General features: G+C 49.3%; 1 long non-coding RNA gene and 1 pseudogene across 1 annotated transcript in view; one reads left to right on the forward strand and one right to left on the reverse strand.

Moving 5' to 3' along the window:
- Positions 1-9,274: 9,274 nt before the first annotated feature.
- On the reverse strand, positions 9,275-10,357 carry LOC147341328 (small integral membrane protein 10-like protein 2A; annotated as a pseudogene).
- A 2,471-nt stretch (positions 10,358-12,828) lies between these two features.
- LOC147341329 (uncharacterized) overlaps positions 12,829-16,206 on the forward strand; it is a 34,699-nt gene continuing 31,321 nt past the window's right edge. The window contains exon 1 of the long non-coding RNA XR_015159596.1: positions 12,829-12,991. This is a non-coding gene — a long non-coding RNA (uncharacterized LOC147341329). The remainder of the gene's footprint in view (positions 12,992-16,206) is intronic.

The raw sequence follows: 16,206 nt of genomic DNA on the forward strand, positions 1-16,206 counted from the left end.
ATCTCGGCTACCCACTCTGTGCAGCTGAGGGCAAGCAGATGAGAACTGGGTGAAGGAGCTACAGATGAGGCGGAAGGAGTGAGTTGTTTCCAGATGGTGTGCAGTGGGGGCGCCCCCGCAGCCGGGTTCACACAGAAGTTGCCGCCCACCGAACCCGTCCCAGGACGAGCCAGGCCCTTACCCATGCTCGCGGCCACACTGGACCCACGACAGTCGCCAGGTGGGTGCTACCCACGCCAATTTGACCAGTCACGAAGTTGCGGCTCAGAAAGGCCGAGTGGCCTGCCCTGGTTAAGTGGTAGAGCTGCTGTGTCTAAATAGAGAGTTTATGCCCTTGACCCTGACGCGGTGCTCCGTTTTGACATCCTGAGACTAAGCAGCTCTTCTGACCAGCTCAGAATCAAGCTGATCACTAACGAAGACGGGTCCTCATGGATAGACCGCTTCTGCGTGTCAGCCACTGTGCTCAGTGTCCACTGATTGATGTGATGTGAATTGCCAACACAACACCCCCAGGTTTTCTGATATAATTCAAAGAATCCACCAGTAGATGGCGCAGCTCCACTGGGTTTTCGAGTTATAGGAGGCTCTGCACACTCACGTTGACATATATTACTCCCACTCCCTTCGTGTGTCCCAAGGCCTCTCTTCTCTTTCTTATCTTGCCCTTATCAAAACTGGCTGTGTACGGATGACTGTCCCTGTCGCTGAAGGCCTTGGCAACACAACACCTTTAGGGCTTTCTGATGTAGTTCAAGGGATCAACCAGCAGGTGGCGATGCTCCACTCAGAAATCGGAAGAATGTAATCGGTTCCTGCTGCTGCTGCTAAGTCGCTTCAGTCGTGTCCGACTCTGTGCGACCCCATAGATGGCAGCCCACCGGGCCCCGCCGTCCCTGGGATTCTCCAGGCAAGAACACTGGAGTGGGTTGCCATTTCCTCCACCAATGCTTGACAGTGAAAAGTGAAAGTGAAGTCGCTCAGTCGTGTCCGACTCTTAGCGACCCCATGGACTGCAGCCTACCAGGCTCCTCCGTCCATGGGATTTTCCAGGCAAGAGTACTGGTGTGGGGTGCCATTGCGGTTCCTAAGTTATTTATTTTGGCTGTGCTGGGTCTTTTCTCTGGCTACAGCGAGCCAGGGCTACTCTTGGTTTCAGTACGTGGGCTTTTCATTGCCGTGGCTTCTCTTGTTTCGAAGCACAGGCTCTAGGGCCAGAAGGCTTCCACGGTTGTGGCTACCTGGCTTCGTTGCTCTGTGGCAAGTGGGATCTTCCTGGACCAGAGATGGAAGCCTTGTGCAGTGAACTGGCAGGATAATTCTCAACCACTGAACCATCAAGGGAGCACTGGAAGGTGAAATCTTAACTGCTGGATAACCAAGGAAGTCTCACAAGTCATGGATTTAGATGCAAGGACATATGACAGGGGCTTGGTTGCAGAAACAAGACATGAACTTGTCCCCTGGGACCAGAGGAGAATCTGCCACAGGGTGCAACTGATCAGAATCGTGCAGAAAAGCCTGAGCTGAAAGTCAGGAAACCTGGATGCTAATCTTGGCTCTGCCACCCATTAGTTTTGTGGTTTTGGGTACGTCACTGTACGTCCTTTTTCAGTTCATTTAAAATACAGTTTACTTATGTCAACCTCTCGACTCTCAAGATATCAGGGAGTAGTGCTTTCAAACTCTAATCACCAGTTATTATGAAAGTGTAAGTCCTAATTCAATACGCCTGTGGTGGAGGCCTCAGAGTGACAAGTTCCCAGGTGATACTGATGCAGCTGGTCCCTGGACCACACTTTGAGTAGCAGGCAAGCGTCCACTACAGAAGTGGCTCAAGGGCGCTCTCTGCTGGTGTGGAGGCCAGAGGCAGGACTCTAGTCACCAGCCCCTCCCCAGCTTCAGCAAGAGCAGCTTGTCTTTTGATGTCCTGAGACTGAGCAGCTCTTCTGACCAGCTCTGTATCGAGCTGATCACTAACAAAGATGGGGTCTTGTGTACAGACCACTTCCACGAGTCAGTCACCGTGCTCAGTGTTCAGTGATTGATGTGTACTGGTTCACATGTTCCTCAGAGAACCATGGAATTACTCACCATCTCGCAGATGAAGTGAATGACAGAGAATCTGAATGTGCTCAGTCGCTCAGTCCTGTCTTACCCTTTATGACCCCCATGGAACATAGCCCGCCAGGCTCCTCTGTCCTTGAAATTCTCCAGGCAAGAATGCTGAAGTGGGTAGCCATTCCGTTCTCCAGAGGATTTTCCTGACCCAGGGATCGAACCCGCCTCTCAAGCGGGTTTCAAGCAGATTCTTTACCACTCAGCCACCAGGGAAGCCCAGAGAGTCTGAAGGACCTGGCCAAAGTGACTCCAGTCAAGAGTCTGGGTTCGAACCCAGCTAGTTTCCCCTCCCAAGTCTGCTCCAAGCACCACGTGCCTGGTGTATAAGAGGTAATGACAATTTCCAGTACTGCTGGTGTTCTGAAAAGTCCCTGGTGACTTAAGGGGGTACCCTGCATCCCAGATGTATTTTCAAATCTTGTGGTGTGCATAGAAATCTGAAGCACATAGTCAGTTCATAGATTCTTATTTGCTCAAGATCTTGCACCTCCTATAACTTGAAAACCTGTATATCTCGTCCTCATGGTTTGTTCATTACAGAAAGCAAATTCTGCCAAAACTTGGTGAAGGCTCCATGCTCCAGTCCAAGGCTGGCCAGAGCTGGTTGATCCCTTGAACTATATCAGAAAACCCAGTGGGTATTGTGTGACCAAGAACTTCATTGACAGAAGCAGTCATGCATATACAGTCAGCTTTGTTTTTTAAATTGTAGTACAGCTGATATACAATATTGTGTTAGTTTTAGGAGCACAGCAGTGATTCGGTTTTATATACGTATATTCTTTTTAAAATTTTTCTGAGTTATTAGAAAATAGTGAATATCGTTCTCTATGCTTTACAGTAAGTCCTTGTTTATTTTATATATAGTAGTGTGTATATGGGAGAAGGCGATGGCACCCCACTCCAGTACTCTTGCCTGGAAAATCCCATGGACGGAGGAGCCTAGTAGGCTGCAGTCCATGGGGTCACGAAGAGTCGGACACGACTGAGCGACTTCGCTTTCACTTTTCACTGTCATGCATTGGAGAAGGAAATGGCAACCCACTCCAGTGTTCTTGCCTAGAGAATCCCAGGGACGGCACGGTCTGGTGGGCTGCCATCTATGGGGTCGCACAGAGTCGGACACGACTGAAGTGACTTAGCAGCAGCAGCAGTGTGTATACGTTAATACCATACTCCTAATTTATCAAGGGTTTAATTTCCAAAATATACAAACAAATCAGGAAACTCAATATAAGAAAATGAAAAAAATGGGCAGAAAAGCTAAACAGACATTTCTAAAAAAAACGACATAGATGCTAAGGGGATGAGAAGAGAGGTCTTGGGGCACAGAAAGGGAGTGGGAGGAATGGGTGTCAAGATGAGGTTGTAGAGCCTCTGCTTTAGCTATGACTGGGATTCCCAGGGTGACAGAGACTGGCTTTCTGTTAAATTTGACCTTGCAGAAAAGGCGCCCGGCAAGGCAAGGTCAAACTGCGGTATTTCGCAGGTGGCATGTACATGGATTTTTGCCATCATCATGAAGTCATAGAAAATGAGAAAACAGAAACATAGAGAAAATAGTTTACTGGTCTCAAACTATCAAAAAGAACTGAGAAGTTGCTTCCCTGGGGCCTGCACTACTGTGCCTGTAGGCCAGGAAATGGGTGCAGGGAGGCACGGTGCCATGCCCACATGCCCAGAGCTGGTGATCTGTGGAGCTGGAACCCACCCGGCCTTTCATTCCTGGACTGGGGCTCTGCCCTCTGTACTCCTGGGTGCAAAACCCTGTTGTAGAGAGAGGTAGGAAAAGCAGGATGGAGAACACTCCACGGGGTCTGGGTTAAGGATGTGCACAACATCTGAATAAAAAATGCTTTAAAAAGTGCTCCGATCTGCCGTGGTATTCACCTGGAAACAACTTTCGATAAGACTTTCCAGAAAAATTGCCTCGAGAACATCGATGGAATTACCTTCCAGTTGTGTCTGGGGCATTCATTGGAATTCCTGCCACATGTGTCCTGACATTTCTTTTTAATCTACACCATGTAAAAATACAATCTTTGGCTGCCAGTCTCTGGGAACTGGGAAAGTCACCTATGGCTCTGCTGCTCCGGGTGGCCAGGCTGCTCTGAGTTAACCTTGGACCTGGAGCTGGCCATAGCAACGACACCCCAGATTACTTCCTGGGTACACGAGGGGTCGCATTCCTCCTGACTGAACCCTCCCATGAGCCCTGCACCTATTATGCTCTCACATGGTCTGTGTGGGCTCCTCTGTCTGGTCCATGGGTTCAGTGCTCAGGGCCTACTTTGGGGTCGGGCATGGAGAGGAGTCCAGGAAATATGTCTTGCCAAATGAGCGGTTGAGGGTCTCTGAAGAATCACCTTCCCTGAGGCCCTCTGGGTGCCACTGTGACCCCATTATCAGGGTGAATGTTAATGAGCTACAGGGGATGTGTGGCATAAATTGGGGTGTGGGAGGCAGGGGAAGGAGGGATTCCTGACGAGACCTCGGATTTCTGGGTAAGGGGTGTTGTGGGTGGATGAGCAGTGGCGGTTGCTGCAGATGGACCCTGTGGTGGCCACAGAGAGGGAGGGCTGTCATGGCAGCCACTGAGGGAAGCCTCGAGAAGGGCTTGGTGACCAGGCAAGGGAGAAGCTGGCCTGAGGTAGCCTTGGGGACTGCTCTGCAGAAGAGGCAGAGGCTCCCAGGTTCAGCCTGGTTCCCAGTGCTGAGGTGGAACACAGCCTCAAGATAATCAGGAGCTTCTGCCACTGTCAGCGGGGCAGTGGGGAGTGAGATTGTCTCTGAGTGCACAGGGTTGGGGGGGGATACCCAGTGCCTTGGTGGGGAGCTGTGGCCCATGGAGGCCTACTGTTTGTGGAGGTTGGGAAAGTCGGTCATAGGCCCCAGGAGGCGCTCTGGCCAGAGGGGAAGCCCCACTGTGCTGGCTTTCATGGGTAGGCACTGTCTGGGCATCTTCCTCCTGCCTGGTTGGGTGTGGGGGGCAGCAGAAGGGCTGGAATGGGCCTCCCTGGAGGGGCTGGGCAAGTGGGTGCAGGGAGCTGAGAGCTGGACGGGGTGCAGGGTGCAGGCTCAGAAGCAGCCTCAGGCACAGGACAATCATGGGTGCCAAGAAGGAGACCCAGAGGCAGCGAGAACACTGGACCAGAAGCCACAGGCTGTGCCTGGGCCCAGATGCTGAGTCAGCCCTTAGCTCAGGGTGGTGGAAGTGAAAGAGCAGAGCAGGAGGTGACAGGAAAGACACAGCAGGAGAGGTCTGGCTGAGACCAGAGGCTGAGGCTAAGGAGGGAGAGCAGACAATCATCTCTTGGGGGGGGCCGAGGGTGCCCAGATAAGGGCTGGGGAGGCTGTGTGCTCTTCCTCCCTGCCTGGGTAGGTGAATGCAGGTGTGGAGGTGGGGTCTGAGCTGGATCCTGGTCTAAGGGTGGGCAGAGTCAGGAGGCAGACAGGGAGGATGGGGAGCAGAGAATGAGTCCCTCCAGTGGGGTGACAGGACCCTCAGGGAATGTCAGGGCCAGGCCTTAAGATCTGCCAGTAGCTCAGAGCCTTGGTCCTGTCGTGGGACTCTGCTTAAGCACAGGTCTCAGCCACCCCACGACCTGACGTTTCTGTTTCTGTGCGCAGAAGAGGGCCCTACCTTCCTCCCTCTGAGGTGGGTGCTGTGCTTCTCTGCAGGCCTCCCTCCCACAGCCTCTGACCACCACCCCCGCTCCCTCTGCAGCAGTCTCGGAGTCCCCACCCCGGGCCCTGTGATGGGACAGCTTGAGTCTAAGGTGGAGGGAAGGGAAGCTGGTCTCTGGTCCCCAACGTTGATCTTCTTCAAAACGAGCACCAACCTGGCTGCCAGGGAAGCGATGGGTCCCTGCCACCTGCTGCTGCAGAGGGGCCTCCGGGTGACACAAAGTGATCTGCAGACGGTCCATTTCACCTCACCTACCCCAGCCCATCCTTGGGGTTCAACTGAATTAAGTGCTTTCTAACACCAGGCTTTAAAATAAAGAAAACGCTTAGCTGTATGGTTATTCAAATAGTTTGTGAATGGGACAAACTGGGACAATCGCTTCATCTTAGGCCAGGCCTGTGCTGCTGACTTCTCATCATGGGAGCAGCGCTCCAAGTCAAGTCCTGTCTCAGAGCATCTTCTGAACAGGCCACCATCCCTGCCATGACCCCACCCACTTATAGCCCTCAGGATGCTCCCCTGCCCCAGCTTCTGGCCGCCAGAGTAGGGTGAGCTCACCCCCAGCCCCCCTCCTCCAAGGGGGCACCACACCAGAAACAAGAGGCCTCCAGTTTTCATTTTATTCAATTCAAAGAATATTTTTTATTAACTTAGACAGACACAAGATTTGACAACACTGGAAACAAGAACATTTCTCTGACCAGACTGCGCTGACTGGTGCAGAGGTCATCACACACAGAAAAGGAGCAGTGGTCTTATTCAAGTCAGTGATTGTGTGTAAGCTCCACTGCCTGAAAACCAGACTGAAAATAAAGTGCAAAGAGAGCAGCAGGGGCCCAGTCGGGAGATGAGGAAGAGACGGGAGAGCAGAAGCAGCCAACGACTCAAGATCAAAACGGTAAGAAGAGCAGTGGCAGGAACACGTGCTGAGGACGTGTCCCCGCCCCTCCCACGGCCAACATCTTTGGGGGCGGACAGCCCCAGCCAGAGCCCCACAAGGAGCGGGGATTCTCTGCAGGTGACGAGGGGTCTCTGAGCCCGGGGCCCCTGAATCTCCAACATACATTATCCACTTTGGGAAACACCCTCCCAGGGCCCAGGCAGCTCCAACAGAGCCACGAGCCCGGGAAGGACAGGGAGCCCGTCCTGCACTGCACACCAGCTAAACAGCTCTGCACCCTCTGCAGCGCATAGTCACTTGTGTGTGCACAAGCAATCACACACTTGTGCACAGACACACACCCATTCACAAATGCACACTGACACGTGTATTCACACACACACACACTCACATCCGCACATTCACACACAAACATCTGTGCATTCATGCATCTGTACTCATACCCACACACTCATCCACACACCCCCTCACACACTCACACACTCAAGCCCTCATGCATGTGCATACATACTCGCACATACATGCCCACACACATCCCACACTCACACATGCACTCAACATGCACACTCACACACACATTCACACACAGGCATGCACATATTAAGTAAAGACCCTCCCTAGTGCCCTCCTCAGGCCCTCTTAGGCTGGCCCAGGAAGAGGCTGCAGCTGGGGATCCAGTCACCCAGAGGGTGAGATCCAAACTTGAAAAGGGCCCATTTACGCATCAGCCCCAAGGAGGCCCCTGGTCCTCCGCTCCTCTCCTCCCCTGCAGCCCAAGTCACAGTCTCTCAGAACTCCAGGGATGCAGTCCAAAGGCTGGCAGTCTCCCGGAAGTGGTCCTGGAGGGACACAGTTGGGGTGGAGGAGGGGCCACCAGGACCAGGGGTTTCCAGGCAACTTGGCACAAGGGAGGAAGCCATCAGCGCCCTTCCATCTGTGGGAATCTGCGGGGGGCATGTGGTAGCCTGGGTGCAGCCTCAGGCCTCGGGGTGAGGCAGGCAGAGCTCTTCAGCCGGGCCCTGGGTGGCTGAGAAGGGCACATGGTGTGAGGCTCAGCCCCTCTGTCCCAGGGGCAACCAGGCTGCTGTGGTTCTTAGTCCCAGGAACTGAGGACCAGGACCGCAAGCAATCAGTGAGGGGGCAGACGTGGATGTGGGATGGAGGTGAGGGCCAGGGCCTCTCCCGGCTCCCCTCAGTGCCGCTCCTGGTGCACCAGTCAGCAGCACAGCCAGGACCGCTGCAGGCCCATCCAGAGCAGATGCTCCTGTGTGATCCTAGCAGGAGGGGCAGCCTGGAGACAGAGACATGGGGTCATGCGTGGGTCTCAGCTCCACCCCACCCACTTGTATCCCTTCCCTCCTATTACACTCGGCCCCAGGAGCCAGCCAACACTCCTACCCAAACTGAGAGGCCTGTGCCACTCAACACCAAGGAACCCCTGGTTAAGCCTTGTGTGGGGCTTGGGTTGGGGTGGGAAGGCCTGACTGTGTGTGAATACCTTGCTCCCCAGGGGTTCTGGGACTCATCTCTCCTGTGACCATCTCAGCTTAGACTGTCCCCTGGTTCTTCCCCGTGACTTGCCATACACCCAACCTTCCCTGCCACGGGCCTTTCTCTCTAGGTCCCTTGGGAGCCTGTGCTCCCTTCCCCCATCCCACTGTGCCAGGTCTCCCAGAGACTGGGGGGCAGGTGGGGAATTCAGGCCTGGAGGCAGGTTCAGCTCCCCCACTTCTGATCTATGTGACAAGGGCAAATGTCTCCCTTCCCAGAGCCCAGCAGGTGGGGAGAACAGAGCTCCACCAGAGTGTCTCCAGCACCATCCTTCCTCCCTCATGCCAGTACTGGATCACCAGGCCACCCCTCCCCTTGGGCTCTCCACCTGGAAGGCCCTGCCTCTCCTCGAGGGGTCAGTCCCTTCTCTCGGGTGCCCCAGGCAGGGATTTGATTCTCTTGACCACAGAAGGGGCAGTTCACCTTCTATAACACCAGTTCTTACAAGAAAAACATTGGGACTTGAGAGTTGCCTCCTCACCCAAAGACATCCCTGTCTCCCCAACTGTCGCCTACCCTACAAGCCTCTTCTCCATCGGCTCTCCCATCCCAGCCTGACAGCTGCCCTCCACTCAAGGAGACCCCCACTTTCCCAAATCCTTTGGGACACAGGGGCTGCTGGAGGCTGTCCAGGACTGGAGCAGCGCATTCTGTAGCACCAGGAAGGCACTGATAGGAGGTGGAGGGAGCGTGGCTGAGATGGGGCAGGGCTGGGAGGAACACGTCTTTCCCTCTTCCCTGTCCCCTGATGCAAAGCTTTGGAGGGTGGAGAGGAGCAAGAGAGACAGCAGGAGCAGGCAGAGAGCAGTCCCAGAGACCCGCCAGGAGGAAGTCTTGTGAAGGGCTGAGAAAGAGACAGACCTGGGCTTGGGCCAAGAACACAACCATCCGTCCAGGCTGCCTCTCGAGGGGTGGAGGACAAGGGGGCCAGCATCCGCTCTCTTCCAGGGCTTTCTGGGCCTCTCCAGGGCCATTTCCCTCTATTCCCCTGTGTTCAGGCGACACTACCGGGGCCGTGGGCCGAGGTGATGGGCTGACCCTCGGAGATGCCCAGGCAGCTGCCCCTCATCCCCATCTTGGATATATGACAAGGGAGTCCAGAGGGCCTGCATGCACCCTGCCTTGCCTGCTCTCGGCCAGGCAGCTTTCCAGGCTGGTTTCCTCAGGTCCCTTCCTCATCTCCCCAAGCCACCCAGCAGCCTGGACATCTAGATGTCATGGCCACCACCTCCCTCCAGCCCGCAAGTCCAACCTCTGGCCTCCTACCTTTTCGGTCGGGGTCAGTCATTCATGTTCCTACTGAAGAATTTCTTCCTTCTGCTCCCCCCTTCGGCCAAAGTGAGGCAACAGGTCGGCTGCACTCAGATACTTTTCTCGAGTTCGATGCAAAGGGCCTGTTTTGAGAGTTTCAGTGCAGTTCGTCACCGGCCGCGAAGTGGCTGGCCAGAGCCAGGGCTCGGTGGCTGTGTCCTCGGCGGAGGTCTAGGGCTCAGAGGCCTGATCCGCTCCTTCCTCGTCCCCCGGAGCGTCCCGGCGGCCCCCGGCCCAGTGATCCTTCATGCTGATGCCCCTGCCGTCGCGGCCGGGCGGAGGTGGTAGCGGGCGTTCACTCGATCCTCACCTGCAGGCGCACGTTGAGCATCACCGAGGCCACGGTGTAGAAATAGGGGAAGTTCATGCGCAGACGCTAAGCCAGTTCGAAGAAGGTGATCAAAGTGCGCGTGAGCCCCTTTCAGAAGGCACCGTAGGAGCCGCGGATCGCGGCTGAGCGCGCCAGCCGCACTGCCACGCCCGACAGGGCCGCTGCCGCCGCCGCCGCAGACAGAGCCCCCGACGCCGCCATGGGCCCGGGCCGGCGCGGGCCCCGCGGACCGACCGCAGCACGAGCTGGCGGACAGGTGGACGCAAGGCCTGGAGCCGCTGGCCAACAGCAGTCGCGTCCCACCCCGCCCTGTTCCGCCGCGCCCCGCCTTCAGTCTCCCCTCAGGGGCTGGGCTCCCGATGACTCCTCCGCCACAGCCAAGGCCCCACCTGAGCTGCCTAGGGACAGCTCCGCCCCCTCGCCTGCACGCACATTGGCGACCGCCTGCGCAGCTCCGCCCCTAGCATGGCCCTGCCCCTTGTCGGGTACCACAGAGCTGCTGCCAACGACTCAGCCCCACCCCCGGTACCTGCCCCTCCGAGAAGCCCCGCCTCCTCCCAGACTCCTAAGAGAGCCGGAGGGCCTGAAAGCTTTTTTTTGTCAAGTGCTGCGCTCCTGGGATCCTTTTGCAGAATGCGCTATTCTGCAAGGAAGGCCCACCCGGAGCTCTTTATCCGTTTACACCATCCCCTTTCCCTCACTGTCTCCGCAGAAAATCTGGCCAGCTAGCCACTGTACTTTTAATTCATGTTTTTTTCTGGTAACTCTGCACTGTGGAATTTCACCAAACCTACATGCTCATTTCCCCCCCGTTCATGTGTATTTCGTGAATGCTCCTTTACCCCCATTGTCCTTACCTTTCATCCCATGGTGATTTCTATGCACTCCTCTTAGTCTGTCTTTGCCCTGGATGCTGCGCAAGGTCTTCTCAGCTGTACATTTGCCCTCATTCATTGCTGTTTATCTGCTCTTGGGTTTTAAAGCCCTTTCGTGGTTTCACCTAATCTTTATCTAAACCAAATCCAATTCAAAGTCCATGACATTTTCAGAATTATTGAAATGTGCTTGCTTCATTGTAGTCAGGACTTTTAAAAAGCCGTCTGCAAAAGTTGATTCATGAAGATTTCATCCCAGTTTTCACAAGGAGGGCTGGCCTAAGTTAATACCTTACTAATTCCTCTCAGAATGCCTGTTCAGTCATACTGAATATCTCTGTGACATCTGTATAAATGTTTAAGAAACCCAGCAGATTCATATACACTGATTGAGCAGTTGTCCTGGAGAAGAGAGAGTTTGAGAGGCACTAGGTTATTGGATCACAACAATATAACCATGCATGAATACGAATGCATAAAAAAATCAGGGTAGATAAATGTCACATTATTGAACATCATTTACTCTGGTTAAGGAAGTAGGAAGAAAGACATACCTTTTGTTTTTCGTGTATATGTATGTATATCCATTTGTGTATCTGTAACTATTACTTGTATAATACAACAAAAATATTTGAAACAGAAGGGGCCACATGAATATAGACTTAAGCTACATAGAAACCTTTTTTTTTTTTTTCCTAGACTGGATCCTGCCTCATTCATGTGCAGAGCCTGTTCCCTCCAATCATTTCTGAAACCTCTTCTTGTCCACATCTCATTTATCTTTAGCATTTTATTTTGAAATAATTATAGACTCAGGGAAGTTGCACAAATAGCACAAAAAAGACCTTGTGCCTTTTACCCGCGTACCCCAATGGTGACATTTTCTGTAGATGCAGTATAATATTAAAACTAGGAAACTGACACTGGTATATTACTCTTGACTAGACTACAGGCCCAATTTGGGTTTCTCCATTTTTCTAAGCTGCATTAATTTGTGTGTATGTGTGCCTGTATCGCTCTAGCAATTTTATCCCATGTCAGGATTCATGCAACCACCACTATGATCAAGATACAAAAATATTCCAACACCACAAAAGAACTGATTTGAGCCACCTCTTTGTACTTACTCAGCAACCCTATACATATTTTGTTAGAGTTTCATCTATTTCATTTCCTTTAGAATGGCTGTAAATGGTACTGTGTGCTTAATTTTGGTTTCCACATGTTCACTTTCCATATACAGAATGCAATTATTTTTAAAATTTATTTATTTGGCTGCACCAAGGTCTTAGTTGTGGCACACAGGATCTTCCGTCTTCGTTGTGGCATGTGGGATCTAATTCCCTACCCAGGGATAGAATCTGAGTCCCCCTGCGCTGGGAGATCAGGGTCTTAGCTACTGAACCACCAGGGAAGTCCCTGCAATTGAATTTTTAATGAAACTTTTTATTTAGAGGTAACTGTAGATTTACATACAGTTGCAAGAAAAAAATAGATCCGCGTACATTTTACCCAATTTTCCACAGTTTTCCACATCTATCAAAACTGCAGTATGGTGCAATATCAAAATCAGGACATTGACACAATCTACCGATCTTGTTCAGATTTCCCCAATTTACTTTTTCGTTTGTGTGTGTGTGTTTGTGAATTGTTCTATGCAGTTTTATCACATATGTGCGTTCATGCATCCACCATCACAGTCAAGATACAGAACAGTTTCATAACTATAAGGATCCCTCATGTTGCCCTTTTTTTTGACCACACCCACTTCTCTCCTGTTCGCCTTCCTTAATGCTTCACAACCACTAATCTGCTGTCTATTTCTATAATTTAGTCTTTTTGAGAATGTTGTAAAAATGGAATCTTATAGGATGTAACTTTTGGGGATTGGGTTTTTTTTTTTTTTTTACTTTGGAGATTGGCTTTTTCACTCAGTCTGGGATTTTTTTTTTCTCATTCTTCTTTGGAGAGTCATCCAAGTTGCTGGAAATGTCAAGTGTCAATAGTTCACTGCTTTTATTGCTAAGTTAGTATTCCTTCGCATGGTTGCACCAGAATTTGTATACCTCCTACCCAAGAAGGACACCAGGGCTTCCAGTTTGGAACTATTAGGGATAAAGCTGCTGTGAATATTTGTTCACTGATTATTGTGTGAACAAAATTTTCTCTTTATCTGGGATAAATGCCCAAGAGTACAATTTCTAAGCTGTATGGTAAGTGCCTGTTTAGTTTCATAAGACTCAGTTAAAATTTCCAATGTGGCTGTAACATTTTACACTCTGGGTCAGCAATTTCTGAATATATTGTTTCTCTACATCCTTGTCAGCCTTTGATGTTATCACTATTTTTAAAAATTTTAGCCATTATGATAGGTGTATTGTGATATCTTATTGTGGTTTTAATTTATATTGGGGTTAGCCTAAAAGTTAATTGAAACTTTTTGGCTAACCCAATATTTCCCTTATGGCTAATAATGGCGAAAATCTTTTTATGTGCTTATTTTCTATCTGTATATTGTCTGTGCATGCACGCTAAGTCGCTTCAGTTGTGTCTGACTCTTCACGACCCTATGGACTGTAGCCTGCCAGGCTCCTCTGTCCATGGGATTCTCCTGGCAAGAATACTGGAGTGGGTTGCCATGCCCTCCTCCAGGGAATCCATGGATCAAACCCGCATCTCTTATGTCTCCTGCATTGGCAAGTGGGTTCTTTAAAACTAGCGCCACCTGGGAAACCCCATATATCCTCCTTAGCTAAATGTCTTGTCATGTTCTAATTGAACTGCTTGTTTTTATTATTAAGTTTCGTGAGTTCTATATAATATATTCTAGATATGACTCTTTTGTTGGATAGATGGTTTGCAAATATTTTTCCACCCAATCTGTAGCTTGTATTTTCATTCTGTTAACAAGGGCTTTCTTACAGCACAATTTTTGATTTGATGAGGTCCAATTTATTTATGGATCATGGCTCTGGTATTATATGTCAGAACTTTTTACCAGGCCTTAGGTCTCAAAGATATTCTATGTTTTCTTTTAAATATTTTAAAGTTTTATTTCACATTTAAGTCTGTAGTCCATTTTGAGTTCATATTTATTTAGGGTTTGGAGGTTTAAATCCAGGTTCAATTTTTGACTAAAAATGCCCAATTGCTAGAGCACAGTTTGTTTAAAAAAGCTATCCTTCCTCCCTTGAATTTTTTTTCTTTCATCTTTGTCAAAAACCAGTGGAGCATATTTCTGTGGGTCTATTTTGATGTTCTCTCTTCTGTTGCTTTGGTCTATGTGTCTATCCATCCTCTCTCCAATATCACACTATTTTGATTACTGTAGCTATAGAGTATATGTTACTATTGGTTAGAGTGATTCCTCACACTTTATTTTTCTTCTTCAACATTTATTTAGCTATTCTAGGGCTGGTGTTCATCTGTACAAATTTTAGGATAAACTTGTCTATGGGTACAAAATGCTTGCTAGCAAGTGTTAAACTTACAGATCAGTTTGGGTGAGAATGGACATCATTTATATGTTTAATATTTCAGTCCATGAACACAGTTGTTATTGTTGCTGTTCAGTCGCTAAGTCATGTCCAGCTCTTTGCAACTCCATGAACTGCAGCAGGCCAGGTTCCCTGTCTTTCACCATCTCCCAGAGTTTTCTCAAACTCAAGTCCATTGCATCGGTGATGCCATCCAACCATCTCATCCTTTGTCATCCCCTTCTCCTCCTGCCTTAAATCTTTTCAAGTTTCAGGGTCTTTTCCAAATAAGTCAGCTCTTCGCATCAGGTAGCCAAAGTATTGGAGCTTCAGCTTCAGCATCAGTCCTTCCAATGAGTATTCAGGATTGATTTCCTTTAGGATTGACTTGTTTGATATCCTTGCAGTCCAAGGGACTTTCAAGAGTCTTCTCCAGAATCATAGTTCGAAAGCATCAGTTCTTTGGCTCTCAGCCTTTTTTATGGTCCAACTCTCACATCTGTACATGACTACTGAAAAACCACAGCATTGACTATATGGACCTCTGTTGGCAAAGCAATGTCTCTGCTTTTTAGTATGTTGTTTAGGTTTGTCAATAGCTTTTCTTCCAAGGAGCAAGCATCTTTTAATTTTGTGTCTGCAGTCACTGTTTGCAGTGATTTTGGAACCCAAGAAAATAAAATCTGTCACTGTTGCAATTTTTTCCCCATCTATTTGCCATGAAGTGATGGGACCAGATGCCATGATCTTGGTTTTTTGAATGTTGAGTTTTAAGCCAGCTTTTTCACTCTCCTCTTTGACCTTCACCAAGAGGCTCTTTAGTTCCTCATTGCTTTCTGCCATTAGGGTGGTGTCATCTGCATATCTGAGGTTGTTAATATTTCTTCTGGCAATCTTGATTCCAGCTTATGACTCATTTGGCATTTCCCATGAGTATATCTCTTTATTTATTTATTTAGATCCTTGATTTCTTTCACCAAAATTGGTATAATTTTCTGCATTCAGATCCTGTACATGTTTAATAAATTTCACCAAAATTTGTATAATTTTCTGCATTCAGATCCTGTGTATGTTTAATAAATATGTTCTCAGGTATTCATTTTCTTTGAAGCAATTATAAATTATAAATATATATTAGTTTACATTTTTACATGCTTATTGTTACCATATAGAAATTATGGAGAATTAATTAGAAGTGTGGTTTTTTTCAACACATTTGGAGACTTTCTTGCTGTCCTTCTGTTATTAATTTCTAGTTTGATCCCATTGTGGTCAGAAATTAAACTCTGTATACTTTCAATGCTTTTAAATACTTAAAGATTTGTTTTAAGACTTTAAGAAAAGCATTCTTCTGGAGTGTTTCCAGAGGAAGGCAATGTGGGTGATAAAAGAGCTGGATCCATGTCTTGTGATGAATGGATGAAAGAAACATTTGTGGTTTAGAGCAGCAGAGAATTGGTTGCCAACAGACCTTTTTGGCACCAAGGACTGATTCTGTGGAAGACAATGTTTCCATGGAACAGTGTTGGGGGGTGGTTTCAGGATGATTCAAATGCATTGCATTTATTGTGCACTTTATTCCTATTATTATCACATCAGCTCCACCTCAGATCATTAAGCATTAGATCCCGGAGGTGGGGGACACCTGGTTTAGAGAACAAAGACTTGGAAAGGACATATGACAGCATGTTCAAATACTTGAAAGTTTACCAGGCCCAAGAGAAATGAAATTACCGCTGTACTATTGCATGGTTTGGAATTAAGACCGGAGGGCTGCAACCGTCCTTGGTCAACCTAGGGAATGGATAGACTTGAGGAGTAGTGAGACGACTGCCATCTTAAGTATACTAGCATCACCTAGAAATTAATTGTTGGTCTAGGATATTGTTAAACTAAGTTTTCCATGATGAGGCCATTAAACTAGATGGCACAAAAGATCCTTCACAGTTCCA

This window comes from Bos grunniens, chromosome X (assembly GCF_055505025.1).
Source record: "Bos grunniens cultivar Pamir isolate PY7600 chromosome X, Bosgru_T2T1.0, whole genome shotgun sequence".
Lineage (NCBI taxonomy): Eukaryota > Metazoa > Chordata > Mammalia > Artiodactyla > Bovidae > Bos > Bos grunniens.